The following is a 17,675-nucleotide window of genomic DNA, read 5'->3' on the forward strand; positions in this document are numbered from 1 at the left end:
TAAGGATAAGGACCCTGACAGCCCGGTGGCTAGGCATTTCCAAAATATGCATAACTCTGACTTCTCTCAGCTCAAGGTATTGGGTATCGAACATATTAGACCCAGTAGGAGAGGGGGTAATGTGGATCAGCTATTACTACAGCATGAGTCACGCTGGATGTATAGACTCAATACCCTCTCTCCTCTGGGTCTAAATGAAAAAATTGAATCTTCCTGTTTTCTGTGAATACTGGGGTAGACAATAGTATTGAATTAGATGGTTTTACATCTAATTATTTAAACTTTTAATGTATGTGGCTAGGAGGATTTGTTTAGCCATATGGAAGCTTATCAATGCTTTGTCAGAGTTTTATTGCTGCATGTTTACTTAGGTAACATAAAATCATTGTTTATGTTATAGCCATTTTGATGTCTAAGTTATATTGCTAAGAATATTTAGCACATGTTTGTTCAGCCATGTTATCATCATATGAGCGCAATTCCCCTTTAAGAATCAGTGAAGGGGAAGGAACAAAGTATCCACACAAGTGTATAAAGACCAGCGGAGCTGTCAATTTGACACATCTGATGAAGCCCTAAGCCCAGCCCAGAAAGGGGGAAGGGCGAAACGCGTAATGATTGGATTACCTGACACAGCATGGTAAACGCTAACATGGTGGAGCAGTTTTGGAGGTTGCTGTAACAATTGGTCGATACACCACTAGCGTGGCAAGTGAAGTGCTGCACAGGCTGGTTTGCATCACAGAGAAAGATACTACAGAAGGGATCCACATTCGGAAGGTACCTGTAGTGATATTGTTCAAGTGAAGGTAAGCCGTGCAGCGGAAAGCCTTGCAGGCTTGCACTCAGTGGTTCCCCAAATAACTCTAAGCATAGAGGAATTTGGCATTGAGTAACTATCAACATACTGACTCTTTAAGGTATAAAGAAGTCCGGTACCGGACAAAACACCTGCACCTAAGAGGATTAAGGACGGTATTCCTGTTCACTTTTAACCGGAGCGTGTTGTTAACACTAAGTGCCCGGACATACAGGTGGACTTTTGAATAGCCGGCTCATATACATGCTAGCATGCTAATATATCTTTGGGTGAAAATTGTTTATTTTCTTTTGTGTACTGCATCGCCATCTGCTCCTGTTTATGGCTTTGTATTTTTAATAAATCAATATGTGTTTAAGCACACTCGATGAGGGTATCACTGTTGCATTTATAGTGTGGGTTAAATTATCCGGTGCGGCCCTGGTTCTGCTTTGGTTCATGTCACATTTATGAGCTCTGCCTTCTAAGTAGTATATATATATATATATATATATATATATATATATATATATATATATATATATACGACATAGCTATATACATACAAATACATCTTTAGCTATGTTTCTGTATGTACCTCTGTTAAAGTTCTTTGGCAGCTTTTTTTTTCCTAACACCCGAGATCTTTTCGCTCTGTACTGTTGCCTGATGTTTCAATGAGGGATCACTAGCACTTTTGGTGTGCCTGCCATTTCTTTGCTTTTTATTAAACAGTGTTAATATGAGTGTAATTGTACTTTTATTTGTATTTTTGAAGTGCTTTGGGCTTTTGTTGGGGAAAACAGTTAACCATAGCTCTGAGATTGAGGTAAGTATTGAAGGATAAATAGCGATTTTGTTCAACTTGTAATATCATCGCATTTAAAAAGGCTCACAAAAAGACGATATCGCTTGCACCAAACCGTTTGCGCCTCACTAAAAACAAAAAAAACAAACAAATTAATTGCAAAAAAACCCAATTAATATCTTTAAAAAAATGCATTAATTAATACTATAGTACTTTTATTTGATAGAATGTATAAAATCAAGGCCTTCAACAGAGGACCCCCACATATTATCTCATCAAAATGAGAGTTTTTGTAATAACTATAAATGACAACATTTTAACATTATGTAAAGCAATATATGCTAAATTTGCATATGTTTTATTGTATCATTTACAAATGGCATTACCAAATTGTTTTTTTTCAGATGTTGATGTGTTAGGCTATGATGAGGAGATACCCACCTTGGAGTCAAATGGTATGAAAGTAATGGAAACAAATGCGGTATTTTTGAAATTCAATTTGCTTTGATTTTTTTTTTACAATTTATAATACAGGATACTTTATTACAGTGTCATAACAATGTTGATGTCATGAAAACTATTTAAAAAAGCAAAGTAACATTCACAATATATTAGTTATGTTACTTATAAATTGAGAAATTGTGTCTTTCATTTGCAGATTTATATTTTTTATGCAAAACCTTTCTTTGTTACAAATTAGCAAATTATATGCTTGATTATTTTCAAAACATCACCCTTCAAAGGAGTCATAATAGTTCATTTGATTAAACATTTTTTACATTAAATATTATTACTGGAGTGTATGTAATTCTTTTAAAACATCTTTGAATTTGTCAAAAGTTTTCAAAATGATGCTCTATGTAAACATTATAGGTGTATCATTCCTAATATTTAAAATGATAGACTTTATCCTAACTAAATAGTATTTTATGGCTAATTCTCACAAATATATATATATGGATTGCTAATTGCATGTTATGTGTATCATTAGTATGTGAAAATAAAACTATAACAAATAATAAAAGATTAGGGAAACATTTTATTTATTTGCCTGGTGTATACATGTTGCAAAATTGCCATGATGAAGTTTATTTAATACAATTTTATTGTTTCTAGAAGTACCCTCCACTTCATTTCCTCACCCTGCCCCCTCCCCTCGTGCACATGCCTCTTCCCCTCCACAACATGCTCCTGCCCCTTTCCCACCGTAACATGCATATGCACCTTGCCCATTCCCCTCCCAAACATGCCCTTGGCCTACATCCTTTCATAGATTTGTCCACCCTCCATCCCCTCATCACATTTACCCTCTTTCTGACCAATTATGTTACCCAACACCCCAATATTATACCTACTCCCATCAACATCCCTTGGGTTTCTATCCTTGAGGCCCATATCCAGGAGGAATGGCAAACCACAGTGAGTATAACAGTTTATTTAACATGCACATTTTTATAAAAAAAACATTAATAATAAAATTATTAACAATTTATTTACTTTACATTTCAGCGGGTGACTCAGCATGGTTAATGCTGGAAGCAAATTTTAGATTACAAAGGACCATGCTGTGTTGTGATATGCGGCTTCATTTTAATCCTGGATTATTTGTTAAGGCTCCAGGAAGTTCCTGCGGCACAACAAAGGCCTGAGGATAGGAATGAGGAAGATACAGCCAAGGGGGAGAGCCTTACATCTTCATATTCTTGTTTATATGTTTGAAGTTATTTTTAGTTTAAATTGCTCTGTTTACAGAGTTTATACAGTTAATAATTAGTTAATACTGCACTGTTGCACTTCTACCTTGTCACTGGACTGTATTGCATTCTTAAAATTTCTCACCTTGGCCAATAGACTGTATTGCCTTTTTAAAGGGACAGTCTACACCAGAATTTCTAAAAAGATAGATAATCCCTTTATTACCCATTCCCCAGATTTGCATAACCAACACGTTTATATTAACATACTTTTTACCTCTGTGATTACCTTGTATCTAAGCCTATGCAGACTGCCCCCTTATTTCAGTTCTTTTGACAGACTTGCATTTTGGCCAATCAGTGCCGACTCCATGGGCATGAGCACAATGTTATCTATATGGCACACATGAACTAATGCCCTCTAGTTGTGAAAAATGTCAAAATGCATTTAGATAAGAGGCGCCCTTCAAGGGCTAATAATTTAGCATATGAGCCTACCTAGGTTTAGCTTTCAACTAAGAATACCAGGAGAACAAAGCAAATTAATGATAAAAGTAAATTGGAAAGTTGTTTAAAATTACATGCTCTATTTGAATCATGAATTGTTTTTTGTTTTGTTTTTTACTAGACTGTCCCTTTAACCTTCTCATCTGGGTCAATGGACTGTATCGCACTTCTACCTTGTCACCTGGATCATTGGACTGTATTGCACTTCTACCTTGTCACCTGGGTCTGTGGACTGTATTGCACACTTCTACCTTGTGTCAATGGACTGTATTGCTCACTTCAACCTTGTCACTTGGGTCAATGGGCTGTATTGCCCTATTCAACTTTGTCACCTGGGTCAATGGACTCTATTGCAATTCTACCTTGTAACTTGGGTCAACGGACTATATTGCACTCTTGAACCTTCTCACCTTGGTCAATAGACTGTATTGCCTCTTTAACCTTGTCACCTGCATCAATAGCTTATTGCGTTCTTCAACCTTCTCACCTGGGTTAATAGACTGTATTGCCTCTTTAACCTTCTCACCTGGGTCAATGGACTCTATAGCACTTCTATCTTGTCACCTGGATCATTGGACTGTATTGCACTTCTACCTTGTCACATGGGTCTGTGGACTGTATTGCATTCTTCAACCTTCTCACCTGGGTCAATGGACTGTATTGCATTCTTCAACCTTCTCACCTGGGTCAATGGACTGTATTGCACTTCAACCTTGTCACATGGATCAATTGACTATATTGCAGTTTTCAACCTTGTCACCTGGTCAATGAACTGTATTGCCCTCTATAACTTTGTTACTTGGGTCAATGCACTGTAATTCATTTATGTAGTTGTCTGATCTATAATAAAAAAAAAAATCAAAATGTTTTATTGCATTTTACAAAATCTTAAAATATAAATGAATCATTTGTCTTTGTATTAAATAAAACTATTATGTTAATAATTTCAAAAACAGTCATATTTATTTGTTTAACACACTTATAAAATAGACTTGTGTTACTAAGAAAGTTATTTTATTTCATTAAAAAAATATATATTTATATATATTGTTTTAAAAAAGTTATATCTAGAAAATATTTGCAATAAAAATACTTTTCATAAAAAATATCAATATAAGGATATTAAATAAAATTATTAAAATAAATTATCATTTGCATATTATATAACATTTATTGAAATATATTTAATATTTTAAAAATCAAATTGTACATACAAAATAAGCAGAACAATTGTCTTTATTATAAATAAAGATTGCACACAATACATTACAATACATACACAGTTTTTTAATGCAACACGCTTCCTGTTATCTTTCACCAATATGGCACAGGTGATCCTGCAATACACTAACCAAACAAACCATTGCCATTTCAGCTTTTGTGAACATGCTTGCTGCTATTATTCTCCAACATGGAGCAAGCGATCCCATGATTCATTAAACAAAACATATCATTGCCACTTCCCCTTTTGTGAACGTGCTTGTTGCTAACGACAAACCCAAAGCTTTATCAGATTGTTTGTGCATCTGGTGACCTCACAGAGACACGGACCAATCCGATCATGCATTAACGCCTGAGGGCAGATATGCTCTAATCTGTTCTAATTAGAGCCTTGGGTGCCGCAACTGCCTCTGGGAACCTAACCATGGGTCCCACCCCCCACAACGTGCTTTTAAAGGTTCTCGGACAGACTGGACTGTTATCCGACTGACATTTGTCTGTCAGATTATTATCCGTCGCATTCTGTCTGAGAACCTTTAAAAGCACATCATGGGGGGTGGGACCCATGGTTAGCTTCCCAGAGGCATGATCTGATTGGTCTGTGTCTCCGTGAGGTCACCGGATGCACAACCAATCCAATAAGGCTTTGGGTTTGTCGCTACCGCATCGTCAACATGGAGCAGGCAATCCTATGATACACTAACCAAAACAAACCATTGCCTCTTCCGCTTTTGTGAATGTGCTTGCTTGCTGTTATCATTCTCAATACAGCGCAGACAATCCCACTATACACATATGCTTTCATCAAAAAAATTTATTATTTTATCATCATATAAATTTTAATCTTATCTTAGAGAATATATTGATTTAAGATTAATATAGTTCGGACTCGCCATGTTATACAAATGAACAGCTCCGTACAAACACTTTAAAAAAAAAAAGATTTCTTCCATTACTTAGTAATATTAGATTAAAAAACATTTATTCTAAATTAATAAACATTAAAAAGATTGGACTTTCCATAATTATATTTTGCAAATCTTAATGCTTATTATAATAAGGTTTTTTGTGTCAAACTATTTTTTTTTTATTTTTAAAAACCTGCCTTAATTACATAAGCTAGGCTGATAACAAAAATAAGCACTATTGGAAAATCAATTATTTAACATTTGGAATTAAAAAAACCTAAATTATGCTTACCTGATGATTTCCTTTCCATCGTTACGAGGAGAGTCCACGGCTTCATTCATTACTTGTAGGAAATACAGAACCTGGCCACCAGGAGGAGGCAAAGATACCCCAGCCAAAAGTTTAAATACCTCCCCCACTTCCCTCATCCCCCAGTCATTCTGCAGAGGGAACAAGGAACAGTAGGAGAAATATCAGGGTATAAATGGTGCCAGAAGAAAAAAACAAAAGAAATTTATGTCAGCCCAATGGAGAACCGGGCGGGAGCCGTGGACTCTCCTCGTAACGATGGAAATTAAATTATCAGGTAAGCATAATTTATGTTTCCCATCTAATACGAGGAGAGTCCACGGCTTCATTCATTACTTGTGGGAAACAAATACCACACTGAATGAAAAACGGGAGGGTAAAAAGGAGGCAGACCCTATTCTAAAGGGCACCACAGCCTGCAAATCCTTTCTCCCAAAAGCTGCTTATGTCAAATTTGTAAAACTTTGCAAAAGTATGTAAGGAGGACCAAGTAGCTGCCTTACAAATCTGCTCCATAGAGGCCTCATTCTTAAAGGCCCAAGAAGAAGCCACAGCTCTAGTTGAGTGAGCTGTAATCCTCTGAGGAGGCTTATGTACCGCTGTCTCATATGCCAAGCGAATCATGCTCCTCAGCCAAAAAGATAGGGAAGTAGAAGAAGCCTTCTGCCCCTTGCGCTTCCCCAAATAGACAACAAACAAAGCTGAAGTTTGTCTAAAATCCTTCGTAGCCTGAAGATAGAATTTCAAAGCTCGAACCACATCCAAGTTATGAAGCAACCGTTCTTTCAAAGAAGAAGGTTTAGGACACAAGGAAGGAACCACAATTTCCTGATTAATGTTGCGATCAGACACAACCTTAGGGAGAAATCCCAGACCAGTGCGAAGGACAGCCTTATCTGCATGGAAAACCAGGTAAGAAGGCTCACATTGCAAGGCCACTAATTCAGACACTCTGCGTGCCGAAGCAATGGCCAGTAGAATAAGAGCCTTCCACAGAGTCTTAATGTCAAGGGAATGCATAGGCTCGAACAGAGGCCCCTGCAAAACCTTCACAACCAAATTCAAACTCCAAGGAGGAGCAGAATATCTAAACACAGGCCTGATCCTGGACAGAGCCTGAACAAAAGATTGAATATCAGGGAGCTCAGCAAGATTCTTGTGTAACAGCACAGACAGAGCCGAAATCTGTCCCCTTAAGGAACTGGCAGCAAGTCCCTTCTCCAAACCATCCTGGAGGAAGGAAAGATTTCTGGATACCCTGACCATATGCCAGGAATATCTACAAGTCTCACACCAGAGTAAGTAGGTCCTCCACACCTTATGATAGATGTGACGGGTGACTGGCTTTCTGGCTTGAATGAGAGTATCAATCACCCTCTCAGAAAATCCTCTTCTGGCTAAGACTAAGCATTCAATTGCCATGCAGTCAGCCTCAGAGAATCTAGATTCTGATGGACAAATGGGCCCTATACCAGCAGATCCCTGCGACAGGGCCATATCCATGGAGGGGATGATGACATCTCCACTAGATCCGCAAACCACGTCCTCCACAGCCACGATGGAGCAATCAGAATAGTTGACGCTTGCTCCTGCTTGATGCGTGCCACTACACGAGGTAGAAGTTGTAACGGAGGAAATATGTACACTAGGTTGAATCCCCAAGGTACTGATAAGGCATCTATCAGTTCAGCCTGGGTATCCCTGGACCGCGACCAGTATCTGGGTAGCTTGAAGTTAAGTCTGGACACCATGAGATCTATCTCCAGAGTCCCCCAACTGTTGCAAATCTCCGCAAACACATTGGGATGAAGAGAAACGATTGTCTGCTGAGAAATTCCGCTTCCCAGTTGTCCACACCTTGGATGTGGATCACTGATAGCGAGCATTCATGGGCCTCCGCCCACTCCAGAATCCAAGATACTTCCCTCATGGCTAGGGAGCTTCTCGTTCCCCCCTGATGGTTGATGTAAGCCACCAAGGTAATGTTGTCCAACTGGAATCTGATGAACTTGGACGAACCCAGGAGGGGCCAAGCCTCCAGAGCGTTCAAGATCGCCCGAAGTTCCAGGATGTTTATCGGAAGAAGAGACTACTTCTGAGTCCACCTGCCCTGTGCCCTCCTGGCACCCCAAACCGCTCCCCAACCTGAGAGACTCGCGTCCATAGTCACAATCCCCCAAAATGGTCTGAGGAAGGATGTTTCCTGGGACAGATGATCTGGACAGAGCCACCAAGAGAGAGACTCCCTCGACCCGTTGTCCAGAGAGATCAGTTGGGACAGGTCCGAATGATCGCCGTTCCATTGCCTCAGCATGCACAGCTGAAAAGGCCGGAGATGGAATCTGGCGAATGGAATGACATCTATAGTGGAAACCATGAGCCCAATTACCTCCATGCACCGGGCCACTGATGGCCTTGAGGAGGATTGAAGGGCAAGACATCTGGAGACAATCTTGCAACGTCTCTGGTCTGTTAGGAATATCTTCATGGCAACGGAGCCTATTATCGTGCCCAGGAACTCCACTCTGGTACTGGGAACCAGAGAACTCTTTCCTGAGTTTATCTTCCATCCGTGAGATCGCAGAAGAAGAGCTCTCGAATGGTCCTCTGCCAGCCGGTAGGACAGAGCCTGAACCAGAATGTCGTCCAGATAAGAAGCCACTGCTTTCCCTCTGGATCACGCCGCCACGAGCAGAGCTTCCAGAACCTTCGTGAAGATTCTTGGAGCAGTAGCCAACCCGAAGGGAAGAGCTACAAACTGGAAGTGCTGATCCAGAAAGGTGACCCTTAAGAACCTGAAGTGATCCTTGTGTATTAGCACATAAAGGTAAGCGTCCTTCAAGTCTATCATAGTCATAAACTGACCCTCTTGAACAGAAACTTGTTTAAGCACTTTAGGTCTAGAATCGGGTGAAACGTGCCCTCCTTCTTTGGAACCACGAAAAGGTTTGAATAGTACCCTAGACCCCTTTCTGCTAAAAGTACCGGTACAATTACTCCTAGAGAGGAGAGATCCCTCACGTACTCTAGAAAAGCATCTTGTTTCTCGTGTTTTGATGATAGATTTGACAAGAGGAATCTGCCCCTGGGAGGATGAGTTTTGAAACCTATCCTGTAACCCTGGTTAACAAATTCCAGAACCCAAGGATCATGTAGGTCTCTCCACCAAGCCTCCATGAAAAGAGAGAGTCTGCCCCCTGCGAGATCCAGAGATGGATCGGGGGCCACCCCTTCATGACGATTTTTTTGTCTCGGCGGGCTTCTTGCTCTGCTTGGCCTTATTCCAAGACTGAGAGGGTTTACAAGATACCTTGGACTGCTCGGGTTTCGTGGCAGGTTGCTGTCATTGGGACTTGTCCGAACGAAAGGGATGAAAATTAGGACCCTTAGATGTATTCTTCTTATCCTGCGGTAAAAAGGTACCCTTGCCCCCCGTGGCCATGGATATGATTGAGTTCAGACCCGGACCAAAAAGAATCTTTCTCTTTAATGGAAGGGAAAGCAATCTAGATTTAGACGTCATGTCAGCAGACCACAACTTTAACCACAGTGCCTTCCGGGCCAGAACAGAAAAGCCTGATGTCTTGGCATTCAAGCGAATAATCTGCATATTAGCATCACAAATAAACAAATTAGCTATCCTCAGGGCCTTAATTTTTTTATGTATCTCATTGAGAGGAGTCTCCACCTAGATCATTTCTGACAGAGAGTCGCACCAATAGGTAGAGGATCCCGCCACCGCAGAAACCGCGGCTGCAGGTTGAAAAACAAACCCTGTGTGCTGAAACATTTTTCTTAACAGGGTCTCTAATTTCTTATCCATGGGTTCCTTAAACAACAAACTATCCTCAAGCGGGATAGTGGCGCGCTTAGCAAGCATGGAGATAGCTCCATCCACCTTATGGACTGATCCCCACAGTTCTAGCTGAGAGTCTGGAACCGGGAACAATTTTTTAAACAAAGAAGAAGGAGAGAAAAACGATCCAAGTCTCTCCCATTCGTTCTTAATAATATTCACCATCTTTACAGGAACCGGGAAAGTCTGGGGCACTACCCTGTCCTCATAAACTTTATCAAGCTTAGGAATAAAAGGTTCCTCAGGTAACTTCGGTTCCAGAACCTCTAGAGTCGCTAACACCTCTTTTAACAAAAAGTGTAAGTTCTCAATCCTAAACCTAAAGTCTGGTTCCTCCACAGCAGGACGTTTAGAGGCTGCAGATTCCGACCCAGAGATAGAGTCTTCCGAAGTATTGGAATCCTCTGCATCAGCGGATTATCTAGTCTCAGATACATCCATTTCAATTGCATTTAGCCGTGCAAGGTAAAGCACTAATGACTGCAGACACCGCCGTTTGCAGCTGCTCAGAAAAATCGTGTGGCAAAGTAGCCCCTCCCACAGGAGGATTAAAAGTGCACTGGCGAGTTGCATGTGTAATCGGAGATGAATGTAGGGAACGCAACTCACGGGACAGAGACCCCTCAGAGGTAGACGGCTCAGTGGTACTAAACATCTTATTTCTTTTAGATATCATTTTATCGAGGCATGTGGAACATAGTGGAGAAGGCGGGTATACCGAAGCCTCCTCACAATAAACACGCATTAGATTTAGGTAAAGAGGGAGTACCCTCTAACATATCAGAATCCTCCATAGCTTGCACTGAATAGTACCCTAGACCCCTTTCTGCTAAAAGTACCGGTACAATTACTCCTAGAGAGGAGAGATCCCTCACGTACTCTAGAAAAGCATCTTGTTTCTCTTGTTTTGATGATAGATTTGACAAGAGGAATCTGCCCCTGGGAGGATGAGTTTTGAAACCTATCCTGTAACCCTGGTTAACAAATTCCAGAACCCAAGGATCATGTAGGTCTCTCCACCAAGCCTCCATGAAAAGAGAGAGTCTGCCCCCTGCGAGATCCAGAGATGGATCGGGGGCCACCCCTTCATGACGATTTTTTTGTCTCGGCGGGCTTCTTGCTCTGCTTGGCCTTATTCCAAGACTGAGAGGGTTTACAAGATACCTTGGACTGCTCGGGTTTCGTGGCAGGTTGCTGTCATTGGGACTTGTCCGAACGAAAGGGATGAAAATTAGGACCCTTAGATGTATTCTTCTTATCCTGCGGTAAAAAGGTACCCTTGCCCCCCGTGGCCATGGATATGATTGAGTTCAGACCCGGACCAAAAAGAATCTTTCTCTTTAATGGAAGGGAAAGCAATCTAGATTTAGACGTCATGTCAGCAGACCACAACTTTAACCACAGTGCCTTCCGGGCCAGAACAGAAAAGCCTGATGTCTTGGCATTCAAGCGAATAATCTGCATATTAGCATCACAAATAAACAAATTAGCTATCCTCAGGGCCTTAATTTTTTTATGTATCTCATTGAGAGGAGTCTCCACCTAGATCATTTCTGACAGAGAGTCGCACCAATAGGTAGAGGATCCCGCCACCGCAGAAACCGCGGCTGCAGGTTGAAAAACAAACCCTGTGTGCTGAAACATTTTTCTTAACAGGGTCTCTAATTTCTTATCCATGGGTTCCTTAAACAACAAACTATCCTCAAGCGGGATAGTGGCGCGCTTAGCAAGCATGGAGATAGCTCCATCCACCTTATGGACTGATCCCCACAGTTCTAGCTGAGAGTCTGGAACCGGGAACAATTTTTTAAACAAAGAAGAAGGAGAGAAAAACGATCCAAGTCTCTCCCATTCGTTCTTAATAATATTCACCATCTTTACAGGAACCGGGAAAGTCTGGGGCACTACCCTGTCCTCATAAACTTTATCAAGCTTAGGAATAAAAGGTTCCTCAGGTAACTTCGGTTCCAGAACCTCTATAGTCGCTAACACCTCTTTTAACAAAAAGTGTAAGTTCTCAATCCTAAACCTAAAGTCTGGTTCCTCCACAGCAGGACGTTTAGAGGCTGCAGATTCCGACCCAGAGATAGAGTCTTCCGAAGTATTGGAATCCTCTGCATCAGCGGATTATCTAGTCTCAGATACATCCATTTCAATTGCATTTAGCCGTGCAAGGTAAAGCACTAATGACTGCAGACACCGCCGTTTGCAGCTGCTCAGAAAAATCGTGTGGCAAAGTAGCCCCTCCCACAGGAGGATTAAAAGTGCACTGGGGAGTTGCATGTGTAATCGGAGATGAATGTAGGGAACGCAACTCACGGGACAGAGACCCCTCAGAGGTAGACGGCTCAGTGGTACTAAACATCTTATTTCTTTTAGATATCATTTTATCGAGGCATGTGGAACATAGTGGAGAAGGCGGGTATACCGAAGCCTCCTCACAATAAACACGCATTAGATTTAGGTAAAGAGGGAGTACCCTCTAACATATCAGAATCCTCCATAGCTTGCACTTTAATAAGGACTATAGAAAAGATTAAATGGCACTTTTATACATCCAATGGCCGGGGCACTCACCACCTCCTATGACCCAGGCCCACAGAGAAACTCGGTTTCGTCTCCTGCAACCGATAGTCAGGAAAGGAAGAGAAAGAGACCACACCCAGTCACATGGATTACTGTGCAGGACCGCCCCTGTAGCCTAGAAAAAGCACGCCAACTAAGCGCGCTGCACAGTAATCAAGGTAGGAAAAACCTGACTGTTCCACATTGCCAGGGCCACATCTCACACATGTCACAGCAAAAAAACACAATAAAGCAATCATGTATACATGTTCAATTATCACCTTCTGGTGATATTAACCCTTGATTCTATACAGATAAAGGAGCCACACTGTGACCCTGTCTTCTTGCGTTATCATTACATATATAAAAATGAAACGATCTTACCAGAATCAATGCCGTGGAACAGGAACACGGCCTCTCAAGTTTGACAGTGTATAGCATCACTCCTGACATGGACTTGAGTGAAGAAAGCAGGCAGTGAAACTTGTCAACACTGATTGCTTAAGAAGCTGTTAATAGGAGTCTGGATGGTTTCGCATCTCCTTGCATCTCCAGACCCTAACATTCGTCAGTGCTCTCACTGAGAGGCTGACAAGACTACTTAAAACTCCAGTCACATTCCGAAGAGTACTACCCTCCATAAGAGACTACTCCGAAATCTTCCAACACTTCTCTGCCATCCTCCTGTGACGAAAGGCAAAGAATGACTGGGATGAGGGAAGTGGGGGAGGTATTTAAGCCTTTGGCTGGGGTGTCTTTGCCTCCTCCTGGTGGCCAGGTTCTGTATTTCCCACAAGTAATGAATGAAGCCATGGACTCTCCTCATATTAGATGGAAATTGTGATTTGACACTTAAAGGGGCAGTGACTACATTGAGTTTATAATATAACATGATTATCAATATGTGAGAATATTAAATAAACTTGATCTAGCATTACTCCTAAATATTTGCTAACAAAACACAATTATGTAAAAAAAAAATGTACACATGTACACATAATTATCAATAATAACTCTGCTACATATCTTCCAATAATACTAAGTAAATAACGTGCACATTACAAATAAATTATAATTGTTTGAGGTGTTACTGTGTTAATTGTAACTTTTAATAAAATGATTATTCCAAATAACAAAAGTTTATTCACAAACATAAAACACTGTTAAATGACAAATACAGTAGAAATGCTTAATCAAAAAGTGCGTAAAAGAGCAATGCAATAGCAATTAATATGATTTCTACAATAATAAGATTTTTTAATAAAAACTTGGAAATTGTAAGTCAAATTTATAATTAGGGTGACCATATTGCCGCTTTAAAAAGGGAAACATATGAAAAATACATATGGCAGGACACCGCCGCCTCTATAATAAACATATTAACCCCTAAACCGCCGCACTCCCGCATCGCAAACACTAGTTAAATATTATTAACCCCTAATCTTCCGTCCCTAACATCGCCGACACCTACGTACATTTATTAACCCCTAATCTGCCGCACCAACATCGCCGCAACTATAATTAACATATTAACCCCTAAATCTAAGTCTAACCCTAACCCTAACACCCTAACAACTTAAAGATAATTAAAATAAATCTAAATAAATATAACTATCATTAACTAAATAATTCCTATTTAAAACTAAATACTTACCTAAAAAATAAACCCTAAGATAGCTACAATATAAGTAATAGTTACATTGTATCTATCTTAGGGTTTATTTTTATTTTACAGCAAGTTTGTATTTATTTTAACTAGGTAGAATAGTTATTAAATAGTTATTAACTATTTAATAACTACCTAGTTAAAATAAATACAAAAGTACCTGTAAAATAAAACTTAACCTAAGTTACAATTACACCTAACACTACACTATAATTAAATAAATTAAATACAATTAAATAAAATTATCTAAAGTACAAAAAAAAACAACACTAAATTACAGAAAATAATAAACAAATTACAAGAATTTTAAACTAATTACACCTAATCTAATCCCCCTAACAAAATAAAAAAGCCCCCCAAAATAAAAAAAAGCCCTACCCTACACTAAATTACAAATAGCCCTTAAAAGGGCCTTTTGCAGGGCATTGCCCCAAAGTAATCACGTCTTTTACCTGTAAATAAAATTACAAATCCCCCCCATCATTAAAACCCACCATCCACACAACCAACCCTACTCTAAAACCCACCCAATACCCCTTTAAAAAAACCTAACACTAACCCCTTGAAGTTCACCTTACCGGGAGATGTCTTCACCCAACCGGGCGAAGTGGTCCTCCAGACGGGCAGAAGTCTTCATCCAGACAGCATCTTCTATCTTCATCCAGAGTGGGTCCATCTTCAAGACATCCGACGCGGAGCATCCTCTTCTTCCGACGACTAACACTGAATGAAGGTTCCTTTAAATGACAAATACAGGAATATCTTACAGAAGCGGCTCAAAGGGCCAAAGCTGATAATTACAATAAAAACAGAGGTAATAACAGGTGATCAGTGTGAGTGGTACACCAGAATAAGAGTGTATACTGATAAAACAGAATTAGCCTAAGTACAACTGTAGCAAGTGCATCAAGCAAAAAACTAATAAACAATAATACAAACAATAGTGTTCAAAATTAGTGTTACAAAAATAGTGTTCCAAAAAATAGAAAAATGCACTGCAGTGCAAAAAAAGGGGGTAGCAAAATAATTGTATAGATACAATCAAATAGTGAGTGAGTGCAAATGGATATAAAAATGCTAGCTACTTAATCCAGTGAGGTAAAGATATAATTGAATAAAATACACAATATGCAATAACATAAAAAATAAAAAATAATAAAATATAAAATATAATCCAAAAAAGTGTTCAAAAAGTTGATCAACAAATGTTAGTGAAGAACAAAAATAAGTCAATCAAAACTAAAAAATGGAAAAAATGGGTGATGAAAAGCAAGGTGAAAGTGAGGAAATTGATTCCTTCCAATGTTAGTTACTTTAACAGATCCAAATTCCTGAGTGTGGTTGCTGAAGTAGCTGAATGGATCCTAGCACCTGTCAGCTGCTCCTATGGTATCCTTAAAAGTGTCCCTGTAAAAAAAAAAAAAGAAATTCACAACATAGTGTATCCAATATGAGAATGAAGTAAAGATTAAAGTAATGCTTACCAATATGTCAACGCGTTTCTGCCCTCAAAAAAGGGCCTTTCTCAAGACTAGAATATTGGTAATGGCAGCTGGCCTTATATACAGTTTAGAAGTAGCCTATATGGTAGTTTAATTGATTAATTGTATTGTTTGGGCGCCAAATCCCTCCACTTCCTGTGTAACATCTAAAAGATTCCCCCATAAAGTGTAGCATCACTTCCTGTGTAACATCTAAAAGATTCCCCTCCACTTCCTGTGTAACATCTAAAAGATTCCCCCATAAAGTGTAGCATCACTTCCTGTGTAACATCTAAAAGATTCCCCTCCACTTCCTGTGTAACATCTAAAAGATTCCCCCATAAAGTGTAGTATCACTTCCTGTGTAACATCTAAAAGATTCCCTTCCACTTCCTGTGTAACATCTAAAAGATTCCCCCATAAAGTGTAGCATCACTTCCTGTGTAACATCTAAAAGATTCCCCCATATGGCAAACCGGAAGTATATAAATTTTCCCGGATTAATTTTATACATATCTAAATATATAGGTAATTCAAAAGGCATGTATATGGCCTTAGATTTATCCAGTTGTTTCTTTCTCAATTGCCGGTATCTTTGTTTTGGCTTACCAGTTTCAAGTCCAATATCGGAGCTACCCGGTAGTGACGTAAACGTTGACGTCATTTCCGGTCCGGCGATTTCCGGTCCGGCGAAATGACGTCAACGTTTACGTCACTACCGGGTAGCTCCGATATTGGACTTGAAACTGGTAAGCCAAAACAAAGATACCGGCAATTGAGAAAGAAACAACTGGATAAATCTAAGGCCATATACATGCCTTTTGAATTACCTATATATTTAGATATGTATAAAATTAATCCGGGAAAATTTATATACTTCCGGTTTGCCATATGGGGGAATCTTTTAGATGTTACACAGGAAGTGATGCTACACTTTATGGGGGAATCTTTTAGATGTTACACAGGAAGTGGAAGGGAATCTTTTAGATGTTACACAGGAAGTGATACTACACTTTATGGGGGAATCTTTTAGATGTTACACAGGAAGTGGAGGGGAATCTTTTAGATGTTACACAGGAAGTGATGCTACACTTTATGGGGGAATCTTTTAGATGTTACACAGGAAGTGGAGGGGAATCTTTTAGATGTTACACAGGAAGTGATGCTACACTTTATGGGGGAATCTTTTAGATGTTACACAGGAAGTGGAGGGATTTGGCGCCCAAACAATACAATTAATCAATTAAACTACCATATAGGCTACTTCTAAACTGTATATAAGGCCAGCTGCCATTACCAATATTCTAGTCTTGAGAAAGGCCCTTTTTTGAGGGCAGAAACGCGTTGACATATTGGTAAGCATTACTTTAATCTTTACTTCATTCTCATATTGGATACACTATGTTGTGAATTTCTTTTTTTTTACAGGGACACTTTTAAGGATACCATAGGAGCAGCTGACAGGTGCTAGGATCCATTCAGCTACTTCAGCAACCACACTCAGGAATTTGGATCTGTTAAAGTAACTAACATTGGAAGGAATCAATTTCCTCACTTTCACCTTGCTTTTCATCACCCATTTTTTCCATTTTTTAGTTTTGATTGACTTATTTTTGTTCTTCACTAACATTTGTTGATCAACTTTTTGAACACTTTTTTGGATTATATTTTATATTTTATTATTTTTTATTTTTTATGTTATTGCATATTGTGTATTTTATTCAATTATATCTTTACCTCACTGGATTAAGTAGCTAGCATTTTTATATCCATTTGCACTCACTCACTATTTGATTGTATCTATACAATTATTTTGCTACCCCCTTTTTTTGCACTGCAGTGCATTTTTCTATTTTTTGG

This window comes from Bombina bombina, chromosome 2 (genome assembly GCF_027579735.1).
Source record: "Bombina bombina isolate aBomBom1 chromosome 2, aBomBom1.pri, whole genome shotgun sequence".
Classification (NCBI taxonomy): domain Eukaryota; kingdom Metazoa; phylum Chordata; class Amphibia; order Anura; family Bombinatoridae; genus Bombina; species Bombina bombina.